The sequence below is a fragment of the Tiliqua scincoides genome, chromosome 3 (assembly GCF_035046505.1).
Source record: "Tiliqua scincoides isolate rTilSci1 chromosome 3, rTilSci1.hap2, whole genome shotgun sequence".
Taxonomy (NCBI): Eukaryota; Metazoa; Chordata; class Lepidosauria; order Squamata; family Scincidae; genus Tiliqua; species Tiliqua scincoides.
The window spans coordinates 214,868,924-214,879,386 of NC_089823.1; the positions used below are offsets into that span (position 1 = coordinate 214,868,924).

Consider the following 10,463-nt stretch of genomic DNA (forward strand, 5'->3'; position numbering starts at 1 on the left):
TGAAGTAGGCTAGGTTGAGGGTCACCCAGTAACCATCATGGCTAAGCAGGGGTCTGATTGTGGGTCTTCCAAAACTAACACACCAGACACTACACTACAAGCTCATTGGGTGGTCTTGAACAATTCATCTCATACTCAGCTACCTCTCAAGTTGCGAGACATGATTTTGGGAGATCTGTCACAGGATCTCTTGTGGTTTAAAAAAAATCAAATAGCATTGTGTGTGTGTGTGTGTGTGTGTGTGTGTGTGTGTGTGTGTGTGAGAGAGAGAGAGAGAGAGATTGTGGTGCTTGAAGAGGAGGTATTTAACTCTTCCTCATACCATTTGCCTGATAAAAATCACCTCTCCAAAGCTACTATTTTTTCCCCATGGGAGAAAAAAATTCAGTGCAACATGACACAGAATTTTGTAACCAAAGTTGAGCGAAGTCAACCACAAACTATTATTTCAGAGTGAAAGAAAACAAAAACAGCATTCTGAATGAGCCCCATCAGCATCTGTGATTGCAGCTGATTCCATATTGATTTGCTCATCTTCATGTTTTTCCTGTATATTTTTCCTTGGTGAGCTAAAAGAGATTAACTGGGTTATTTTACCCCCCAATTTTTCTAGTTAATAGTGCTGGAGAAGAGTACTGAGAAACTCTATATTTCCATGACAAACTTTGCTGTCAGCACTCAGCAATAACCTGGGAAAAAGCAGTTCTGCTTTGTGTGCCTGATACACACTACCATAAATTGGACTGAGACAGAAGATGCCATACTCATATGTTCCTTCTCAATCATGTCAAGCTTCTCATCCATCCACATAATATTACTTTATGATTTGAAACATTTGTCCCTGGCTAAACTGCAACATACTTTGCAAAGTTCAGTGAATATGGGAGGGAGGAGGTGTAACTAAGTCTAAAAATCATAGAACACTTTTCTCATGAACCTTATGTTGGGGTGCCAAATTAGACCATATACGGATTCTGCGAGTGGGACCTGTACGCAAGGCTGGTGTCAGAAATCAGCCTGGTTGGATGCTGGCTGAGGACCATCGGACACAAGCTGAGGGCCAGTGGATGCCAAGGAGCACAGCCAGCTTACCCCTAAAGGCCCCCATGCAGCAAGCAGCGATGACAAGAGTTGCTTAACTGAACGGCAAGCTGCCTTCTCTTGTGCTCTCTGGTTTCAATGCAACAATGTGGAGACCTCCCATTTGTGGAGGTCAGGTGAGAAGGTTGCTTGTGCTCCTCTTTCGATGTTGCCAGGGTGCTGAGGAAGGAGTGCCTCTCAGTTGTTCCACTCTCCTCATGCTGTCTGGGATTGGGAAGGAGAGCAGAGTCATCATAGAGGATGCTTCTCCCTCATTGGTCAAAGGAAACCCATTGAGGCCAGGCAGCCTACAGTGCCTTGGCCATCTTGTGACCGCCCCCCCCCAGCATAGCACACAACATGATCCGTCAACAGCACTGCATGCTATGGATTGGTAGGGTTGGGCCCTTAATCTTACTGTGCAATCCACTGCATATCTACTCAGGAGTAAGTCACATCATTGGCTTTATAGTTAATCAAACAACATGGTGCCTTCGATTGACATGATTCGGGTAGACATGAAGGACCATCCATTTGCGTTATGTGTGTGTCCGCTGTGTGTGGTGTATAGGATTGCAGCCTAAGGCTCCTACAGAACCTTGGTTCAGCAGTGTGGTATAAACCCTCACAGACTGAACCTTTTAGCTTTATTTCCTTTCTGCACAGATTTGACGAATGTACATGATGTTTCCATTGCCTTTCTGGATGCACATACTGTTCCTTTTATTTGTGTTCTCTTTCGTGTTCTCCATAAATTATGTGAGTTGTGGTTTTGTGTTAGAACTGACAGTGTTGCACAGAAGCAATAAGAATATATGAAAAGCTGTGCTGTGGACCCGTCCAGAGACTCATCTAGTTCAGCACCCTGTTTTCTTGGCAGCCTCTGGGAAGCCCACATATCTCTCTCCCACTGCTGCTATGCAGCAGGGATTTGGAGCCATAATGCCAATGAAACACTAGCCCACAACCACTGTGGCAAGTAGCCATTCATAGACTTATCCTCCATGAAATTTGAACAACTCCCTTTAAAAGCCAGCAAAGCTAGTAGCCATTACCACATTTTGTGGCTTGGGATATTGGCTAGGAGAGATTATATATCAGGAAAGTTGGACTTCTCCCACTGCAAGAGTGATTTCATGGCCCACTTAGGGCCATGAAATCATTTCTGGCCTGTAACCCTGGTTCAGACTACAAAGACTCAGCCGCAATCTCATCCTGGAACCATGGTGATTTTTCTGATTCTTCCTTTTCTCTGCCCCAGACTTTCTCCTCTCCTATTCCCATCGAGCTACCACAAAACCCCTGGTTCTCTAGCCTTTATTCACCCTGCATAATCTTCTGATTTCCCACTGTTCTGCGCCCCCTCTTATCTCTCATCTGTTTATGCTACTATACACCTTCTTATCCTTGAAAGGATTTCCTCTTCCTCTCTCTCCCTGCCTCACAACTGCTGATCTATACGGTGTAGTTGTGTGAATAATCGTTCTATACTTTGCATTGCATTTCATGTTGTTTCCTTGCTCCCTTGCTATATAATTCAATACAGTATTGTATGGCGGTGAGGAAAAGGGCCTTCTCGGTGGTGGCACCTCGACTGTGGAACTCTCTCCCCTTGGAATTAAGGACTGCTCCCTCTTTGGAGACCTTTCTGCTGGTCCTCAAAACAAGAAATGGTCCTCAAAACATTTTTTATTTAGGGTAGCATTTGATGACTGAAATGATTCATTAGAATTCTTAATTAATTTTTAATAGTTAATTGTTATGCTCCATTTGGCTTATCTGGTTTTACTCTTTTTACTCTTTTTTGTTTATATTATTAATTGTTAATGTTTTTAAATGTTGTAAGCCGCCTTGAGTGCCCTTACAGCGAGAAAGGTGAGGTACACATTCAGTAAATAAATATTATTAACCCCATGATAAAAGCTATCTGTTATTATACCCTCAATCTCATCTCCTTCCTTATTTCATGCTATTCCACTAAGCAGTGCCACTTGGTCCTCCCACAGAGATATTCCCTATATGATGTTGCTCATGTTTCAAAAACCATGCCTAGTAACAATGTCTTAGGACACTCTAGAACAGGGATTTTTTTTTAACCTTTTTGGGGTCACTGACTCATTTGAAAGCTATGGCCCCCACCCCAGAAAAATGCACATAAACATAGACACATGAATTTTTTTTTGCACCTGGTTCACAGTTCCCCTGAAGCCCATCCATAAAACCCATTAATTCTAGAACAGTGGTCTCTAAACTGGAGGCTGCTATGCACTGAAGACAGCCACCCCAGAGCAACCATAAGAACATAAGAACATAAGAACAGCCCCACTGGATCAGGCCATAGGCCCATCTAGTCCAGCTTCCTGTATCTCACAGCGGCCCACCAAATGCCCCAGGGAGCACACCAGATAACAAGAGACCTCATCCTGGTGCTCTCCCCTACATCTGGCATTCTGACTTAACCCATTCCTAAAATCAGGAGGTTGCGCATACACATCATCGCTTGTACCCCATAATGGATTTTTCCTCCAGAAACTCGTCCAATCCCCTTTTAAAGGCGTCTAGGCTAGACGCCAGCACCACATCCTGTGGCAAGGAGTTCCACAGACCGACCACGCGCTGAGTAAAGAAATATTTTCTTTTGTCTGTCCTAACCCGCCCAACACTCAATTTTAGTGGATGTCCCCTGGTTCTGGTATTATGTGAGAGTGTAAAGAGCATCTCCCTATCCACTCTGTCCATCCCCTGCATAATTTTGTATGTCTCAATCATGTCCCCCCTCAAGCGTCTCTTTTCTAGGCTGAAGAGGCCCAAACGCTGTAGCCTTTCCTCATAAGGAAAGCTATGAGTAAACCAGAGCTTACTATTCCACCCAGGAGCCTGCTGTTGTCACTGCTGATCTCCCTAAATGAACGGCTGGGCAGTGTGAACCTGGGGGAAGATCAGAGGTGATAATAGCAGGCTCCCCTATGAAATGGTAAGCTCCAGGAGGGGTTAGCGAGGGTGCCAGATCTAGCCCACAGGCCACAATTTGGAGCATCCTGCTCTAGAAGGTTAGTGAGGCATGCTGGTTCTCCTTCAGCAAGACACACTCTTTGCTTAATAACATTACATTTCATTGTGCTTTCCACCAGCTTACCTGGAACAGATGTTAAGCTGACCAGCCTGTAATTTCCTGCATCCTTTCTTAAATATCCGTGTATTGCTGGCTGCCTTCCAGTTCTCTGGCACAGAGGCTGATTTAAAGGTTGTTAGTTATTTTTGCTAGAATTTCAGCAATTTCGCATTTGAGTGTCTTAAGACTGCTTAGGTGAATGCCATCTGGATTTAACCAGTGATCTGCTAATTTTAATTTGTCAGTATGCTCTAGAACTGGTGTCCCGAAATGACGGTCCAGAGGTCATGTTTGACCCACCAACCCATTATGGCTGGGCCATTGTCATCATAATGGCATGTGCCCTGCTCTGTCCTCTTCCCCCTCTTCCTACCTGCCACCACTCACTTTCTTCCTGCTGGATGAAGTGACTGCTATGAGTCTCTTTTCTACCAGTATTTTTTCTCCTACTGTGAAAAATCATAGAGTTATGTGAAAATGTATCTATTATCTTCTATAATTGACCTGCTCTGGCCAGCTATAATAGCAAGACTGAGTGATGTGATCATGGCAGCTCTAGAACCTCATCCTTCATCACTTCTATTTGAATCAGGCTCACTTTCTGAGAAAGTTAATTCAAGCACAGGTATCTGCCCTACGCCTTCTGTAGTGAAGGTAGATGCAAAGTTCAGTTTCCACTTCCTCTTTAAGCATCTTTTCAATGGCCTCATTCCCGAATGTCCCAACCACCACCCTGACAAGTTTCCTGTTTCTGATGTATTTAAAGAAAATGTTGTTTGCCACCACTAGTAGTGGTTGTTCTGCTGCCATGCATATTCCAGACTAAGGGCCCAACCCTATTCAATTTTCCAGTGCTGGTGCAGTTGTACCAGTGGGGTGTCCACTGTATCCTATGGTGGAGGGGCAGTCACTGGGGCCTCCTCAAGAAATGGGAACATGTGTTCCCTTACCATGGTGCGGCTGGAAAGTTGGATAGGAGTCAGCCCTACGACACCAAATCCAAGCTGCTTAACCAGTCAAGTAACAGCACCAGCTATACTCTCTGTAATAGTGTGACTTTCTGTAGACATATTCAAATTTTGCACACGTTTAATAGGTTGACTAATTAATCCTATCCCCCGCCATGCTATAGCTACGCTAAATGTTAGTGTGTGTGTGTGGTGATTGGATAGCCTGCAGGAGGTTAGCAAAAATATCCACCACCACTACCCCCAGCAGGCTACCTGATTGCCTTTGGGTCTCCTCAAACCTATGCCAGCCATTTTGCTGGCACAAGTCTGAGGAAAGCCTGGGGATGGGGTTTCCAGAAAAATGGGGGATAAGACCTGGTGTATGCTGCTGGATCCACCCCTCCCTCCCCTGCCAAAGTCCCCCCCAATATGTCCCATTACTCCCCCTCCCCACCCATGGTCTGCTCCTACTGCCAATTTACTGGAGCCTAGAGCCTCCCAAGTCTCTGACGGGAGTGCCTCTTACCATTTATAGCAGTGGCCCTGCAGCATGTAGCAAAGGGCTGGCTTCCATGCTACTGTAAAGGAGCTTGCAATGCAGGCATACTCGTTCTGGCAGTACAAGGCCCCAAGAGGATTTGGAGCCTAAATTTAATGAAATGCATATCAATGTGACTTGAAGAAGGCAATTTTCATACACCAGCACTACTCTCTTTTTTTCTGCTGTTAAAGTTTTTCAGTGCCTGACATATGAAAGTTTTAAAGCTTCCAGAACTTTAATAACTGCATTTGCCTTGGAAATGCAGACTAAGGGAGGAGGTGTCTGTGGCTTCGTTTTTGACAGTGCCAGGGCCTGTCTCACACATGTGCCCTCGATGTGGCTAGGATGCATCCAACTGAGAAGGAGAGAGAGCTTGGGAGCTGTGCTTAGATGCTTGACAGCCTGAAAAAGGGGATATGCAAGCATGAAAGACACCATTTTCCTATGTGAATAAGGCATTGTTTCTTAAGAGGAGGCATTTAGGTATGTGAGACTGTTGCCAGAAGGTGTGGATAAGCAGAAACCATGTCCACTCTAAGTAAAGATAATCCAAATGTATTCAGTGGGAACTGCACAGAGGAAGGACTTTTACAGCCCAATCCTATCCACCTCCTCCCCCCCCCCCTTTACTGGTACAGTGGTGCCAAAAATGGGAGGCTTGGGAGATTTCAGCAGGGAAATGGGTCTTATGCCTGCATAAGACTTCCGCCTCGCTAGAGATTTTGCTAGTGCAAGTTTGAAGAGAGTGGCTGTGGGCAGCCAGTAGATCCTTTGCCCAGTTTCAGCTGGTGCACCAGTATCAGCTGTACCTGAGTCAATCTGACCTGACCACAGTTATCAGTCCCTTGGCGACATCAAGATTAGATTACTGTAACACTGTCTACATGAGGCTGTCCTTGAAGACTGTTCGGAGACTACAATTAGTGCAGAATGTGGTGGCCTTGTGGTTGCAGGGATTGGTGGCTCAACTCTGTTGGGCAGCTGCTCCTGTGGCTGTGGTGTCTGCCAGTTTGGTTTCAAGTCAAATTCAAGAGACTGGTTGTGAATGTTAAAGCCCTTTATGGCTTGAGACTTTGGTATCTGAGAGATCACCTTCTTCCATACTTTCCTGCCTGGCCCCTAGAGTCATCAGAAGGGGCATTTTTGTGTATGTCACCATTTGCTAAAGTCAGAGGGGTGATGTCAAGAGGGAAGGCCTCAATTACGGAACTCCCTCCATTTTGATCTGAGAACAACTCCCTCCTTAGAAATCTTCCAGTGGGGTTAGAAGACATTTATCTTTCAACTGGTTTTTGAATCGGCTTTATATGACATTATGGCTGGTTTTGAATGGGTAAATTTTTTAGGTTGTGCCACTGATGATTATTTTAATTGCTGCTTTGATTGTGCTTTTTTTCCCCCCTAGTGGGGTCTTTCTCCATTATGTTTATGCTGGATATTGCTCTGTTAATCTTTTATTCTTTTTAGTTTTTGATACTGGACTACAAGCACTACTGATTTTATCTGGTATTCATTGTACATAGGTTTTGTGACTTTTATTTGTATAATGTGAGCATTTATTTTTGATTTTGTAAGCCACCTTGGGTGCCTTATTGAGAAGAATGGTGGAATATAAGTTTCCCAAATGAATGAACGAATGAAAATTATATAATTATAATTCATATTACATATGAGTACTTTAAGGTTCAGATCAAACTCTTTAAATATCTGCTACATTGATAGTGTTTGGGAGGTCATTTGTGTTTATTTACTTGCATCACACACCCATGACTAGGTTTATTATAATATATTCTTGAATTCATGAAAACAAAATTATCTTTACTCATTAAACAAGTTACACCATAGGTATGCAAGCAAACAGTCTGGCTCTTTATTTTTATTATAGTGTGAGCACTCCTTCCAAAAGCCATGTGCATAATTACAGTTCCAGTCAAAACACAATAAATGTAACCCCTTTGCTCTTTAAACCACAAAGCCTCATATGGAAAATGCATTTTCATGGACCTGGTTCAACTAATTCACTATATACAGCAATACCTACCAAGTTGAGGTCCTAGGGGAAAACCCCTTCGCACATTTCTGAACACAATTGCACTCTTTATAGACTCTTGGTATGGTCTGTGATTTGCATATGTATGTTATATTTGTTCTGCTAACATTTGGCTTTAATTAAATATTTATGCCCTTATACCTAGAGTGTAATTTTGTTCTGTACAGAAGTTAGAGCATTAGGTATATCAGAGAGGACTCAAAACATGTTCTCCTGAAACACTTGAAAGGAATGTGCAGGATTGATGTTCGTGTGTTATCAAGTATATACAAATGAATTGCTCCTATCCCAACATGTCTATCTCTGATTTACACTGGGCTACAGGGAAAGCCATTACCTGTGTAAGCTCCATCGTATTTAAATGTGCTTACCACACCTACACTGTCTTAAATTCATGTTAGCTTGGCATGGCTGTGATTGATGGCTCAGGCTGCAATCCTATACACAATTACCTGGGAGCAGATCCCATTGAACTTAATGGGAGTTACTTCTGAGTAGACATGCCTAGGATTGGGCTGTCAAGGATGTAATAATAATAATACAGGTATTTCTATACCGCCTTTCTTGGTCCTCAGATTTCTCCTTAGACTTTATTCAAGGCGGTTTACATAGGCAGGCAATTTAAATCCCCATAGGGATTTTTACAATTTGAAAGAAGGTTTCTATCTTTCAAGAACCACAACATTCAGATGTTTCTTTCTTGATCTGGTCGCACATTCTGGCCTCCATACTCCCACGCTCAGAGCAGATGAAATAGCTCGGCTTCAGCTTGTCAGCTGCTTCAAGGTCGCACGGTGCCGGTGGCCTCGAACTGGCGACCTTCGGATGTTATCTTCAGGCAAATGGAGGCTCTACCCTCTAGACCAGACCTCCTGCTGTACGCTGTAGTTGGGCTAAGTTACCATGTGAATGCAGCAGTGCCTAAAGTAAATGCATTTGATTGTGACCAGGCACGTGGGAAAAGCATGCCCAAGTGCAAGATGGAGGGTGAGATGTATCCCATATTGTCAATTATTTTACAGATCAAAACAAACACCTTTGTAACACCCAAACAGCCCAGTCCTATGCTTCCCCCCCCCCACTGAAGCAGCCATGCCAAAATGCCTTGTGCTGCAACCTGAGGGGGAGGGGCAGTCCCAGAGGACTCCTCTGAGCAAGGGAATATTTGCTCCTTTACTTGGAGCTAAGCCTCTGAGGTGCAGGGGAGGGTACCTGTACCTGTGTCAGCGAAACCAGTGGTGGAACCACATGGGTCCACAGGGTCTGTTTTCCCCCTGTCCCATCCTGCTGCCCCTGCCAACTTACCTGAGTCAGTGGGCCAGTCCCCAGCCAACACCGTGTGCTGGGCTACTGCAGTCTCCCCATCAGTGCTCCGGCGGCAGGCAACTTTGCACACTGCTAGAGACATTTCTGTAACTGCCATAAAGCAGTCTTTGCTGCCAGAAGGCTAGTTCTGCCCCTTAGGATTGAGCTGTTCTCATATGATTGCTCAGTCGCTTCCTACATTGTCAGTTGAAGGCTCTACTCCTACTCTTGTATGCTCTGTTATTGAGTCTGCAATAGGCTGAACTCCACTGATTTGAAAGTCAAGATGGTTTACAAGATATTGGAACCATGTTCTTTTGGTTTGGTTGGCAACCTTCAGTTTCGAAAGACTATGGTATATGCCTACAGCACCTGGTATTCCCAGGTGGTCTCCCATCCAAGTACTAACCAGGCCTGACCCTGCTTAGCTTCTGAGATCAGACGAGATCAGGCACATGCAGGGTAACAGTTGCTGTTTATGTAAGTCCTTGGCTGAATGTTTTTGGTCGCCTCAATCCTTGACTGAAGGTGGAACGCTTCTCAGGAAGTCTTGTCAGGCTCCTAGATACCTTCCTATTCTGAACCAAAACCTTGCATGTAAGAAGGCCTTTGGACTTAATTGAGTAGGCTCATATGGGTGTTGGTCGCTGATTTGTTCAGCAAGTGTTGCTTTTTATCCAGTTGGTATGTTTTGGTTGAATGTGCTGACTTAGTATTAGTTCATGTGTACAGTATTTAGTGTCTTTATTGTTCCTATTATTCTTTTTTGTTATGTGCAATTATTTTGCTTTGATATTTATAAGATAAATCTGGGCACAAGTTTTTAGATAGACTAGAAGGTTTGTGGAAACATCTGTACCTAAAGCAGCCGTTCTATTACAACGTTCTTGGATCTGGTTTTGGAAGAATGACTAAGAAAGCCTACCATAGGGAGGGAGTCTGAGGGATCACTGAAGGATTCTACTTGCTGGAAAGTTTAGAGAATATCTAGACTGTTGATTTCCCTCAACAACTCTACTGAATAATGCTGGGGTAAGGGGAAAAAATATGCTTTGTTGTTTCATATAATGTTATCGCATTTACCGGCAATGTTTTGTGTTTTTTTTTCCAAAGTAAAGGCTGCAGGATTTATGGGCTGTATTTTAATGTTTAATTTTGGATACAAATAGTGATGTTGTGTTCAGGGACTCAGACATGCCCCTTGCAGCTTCTTCTAAGAATATCAGATTCTTAAGGATTCAGCTCTCTCTAGGGTTTGTGAAACCACTGCAAATCTGGAACCTTTTCACAGTCTGTGGGTTTTTGGCACTGGGATTCCTTCTTGTTCAGTTGTATGAGAAAAGTGGTTGTCCTTGACAACACACTTAAAAAAAAATAATAATCTAGTGAGTTATTTTGATTATTCTCATGCAAACACAGTTCTTA

At 43.7% G+C, this 10,463-nt stretch overlaps 1 pseudogene; it reads right to left on the bottom strand.

Annotated features, from left to right (window-relative positions):
- Positions 1–9,398: 9,398 nt before the first annotated feature.
- On the bottom strand, positions 9,399–9,518 carry LOC136646390 (5S ribosomal RNA; annotated as a pseudogene).
- Between the last annotated feature and the right edge of the window lie 945 nt (positions 9,519–10,463).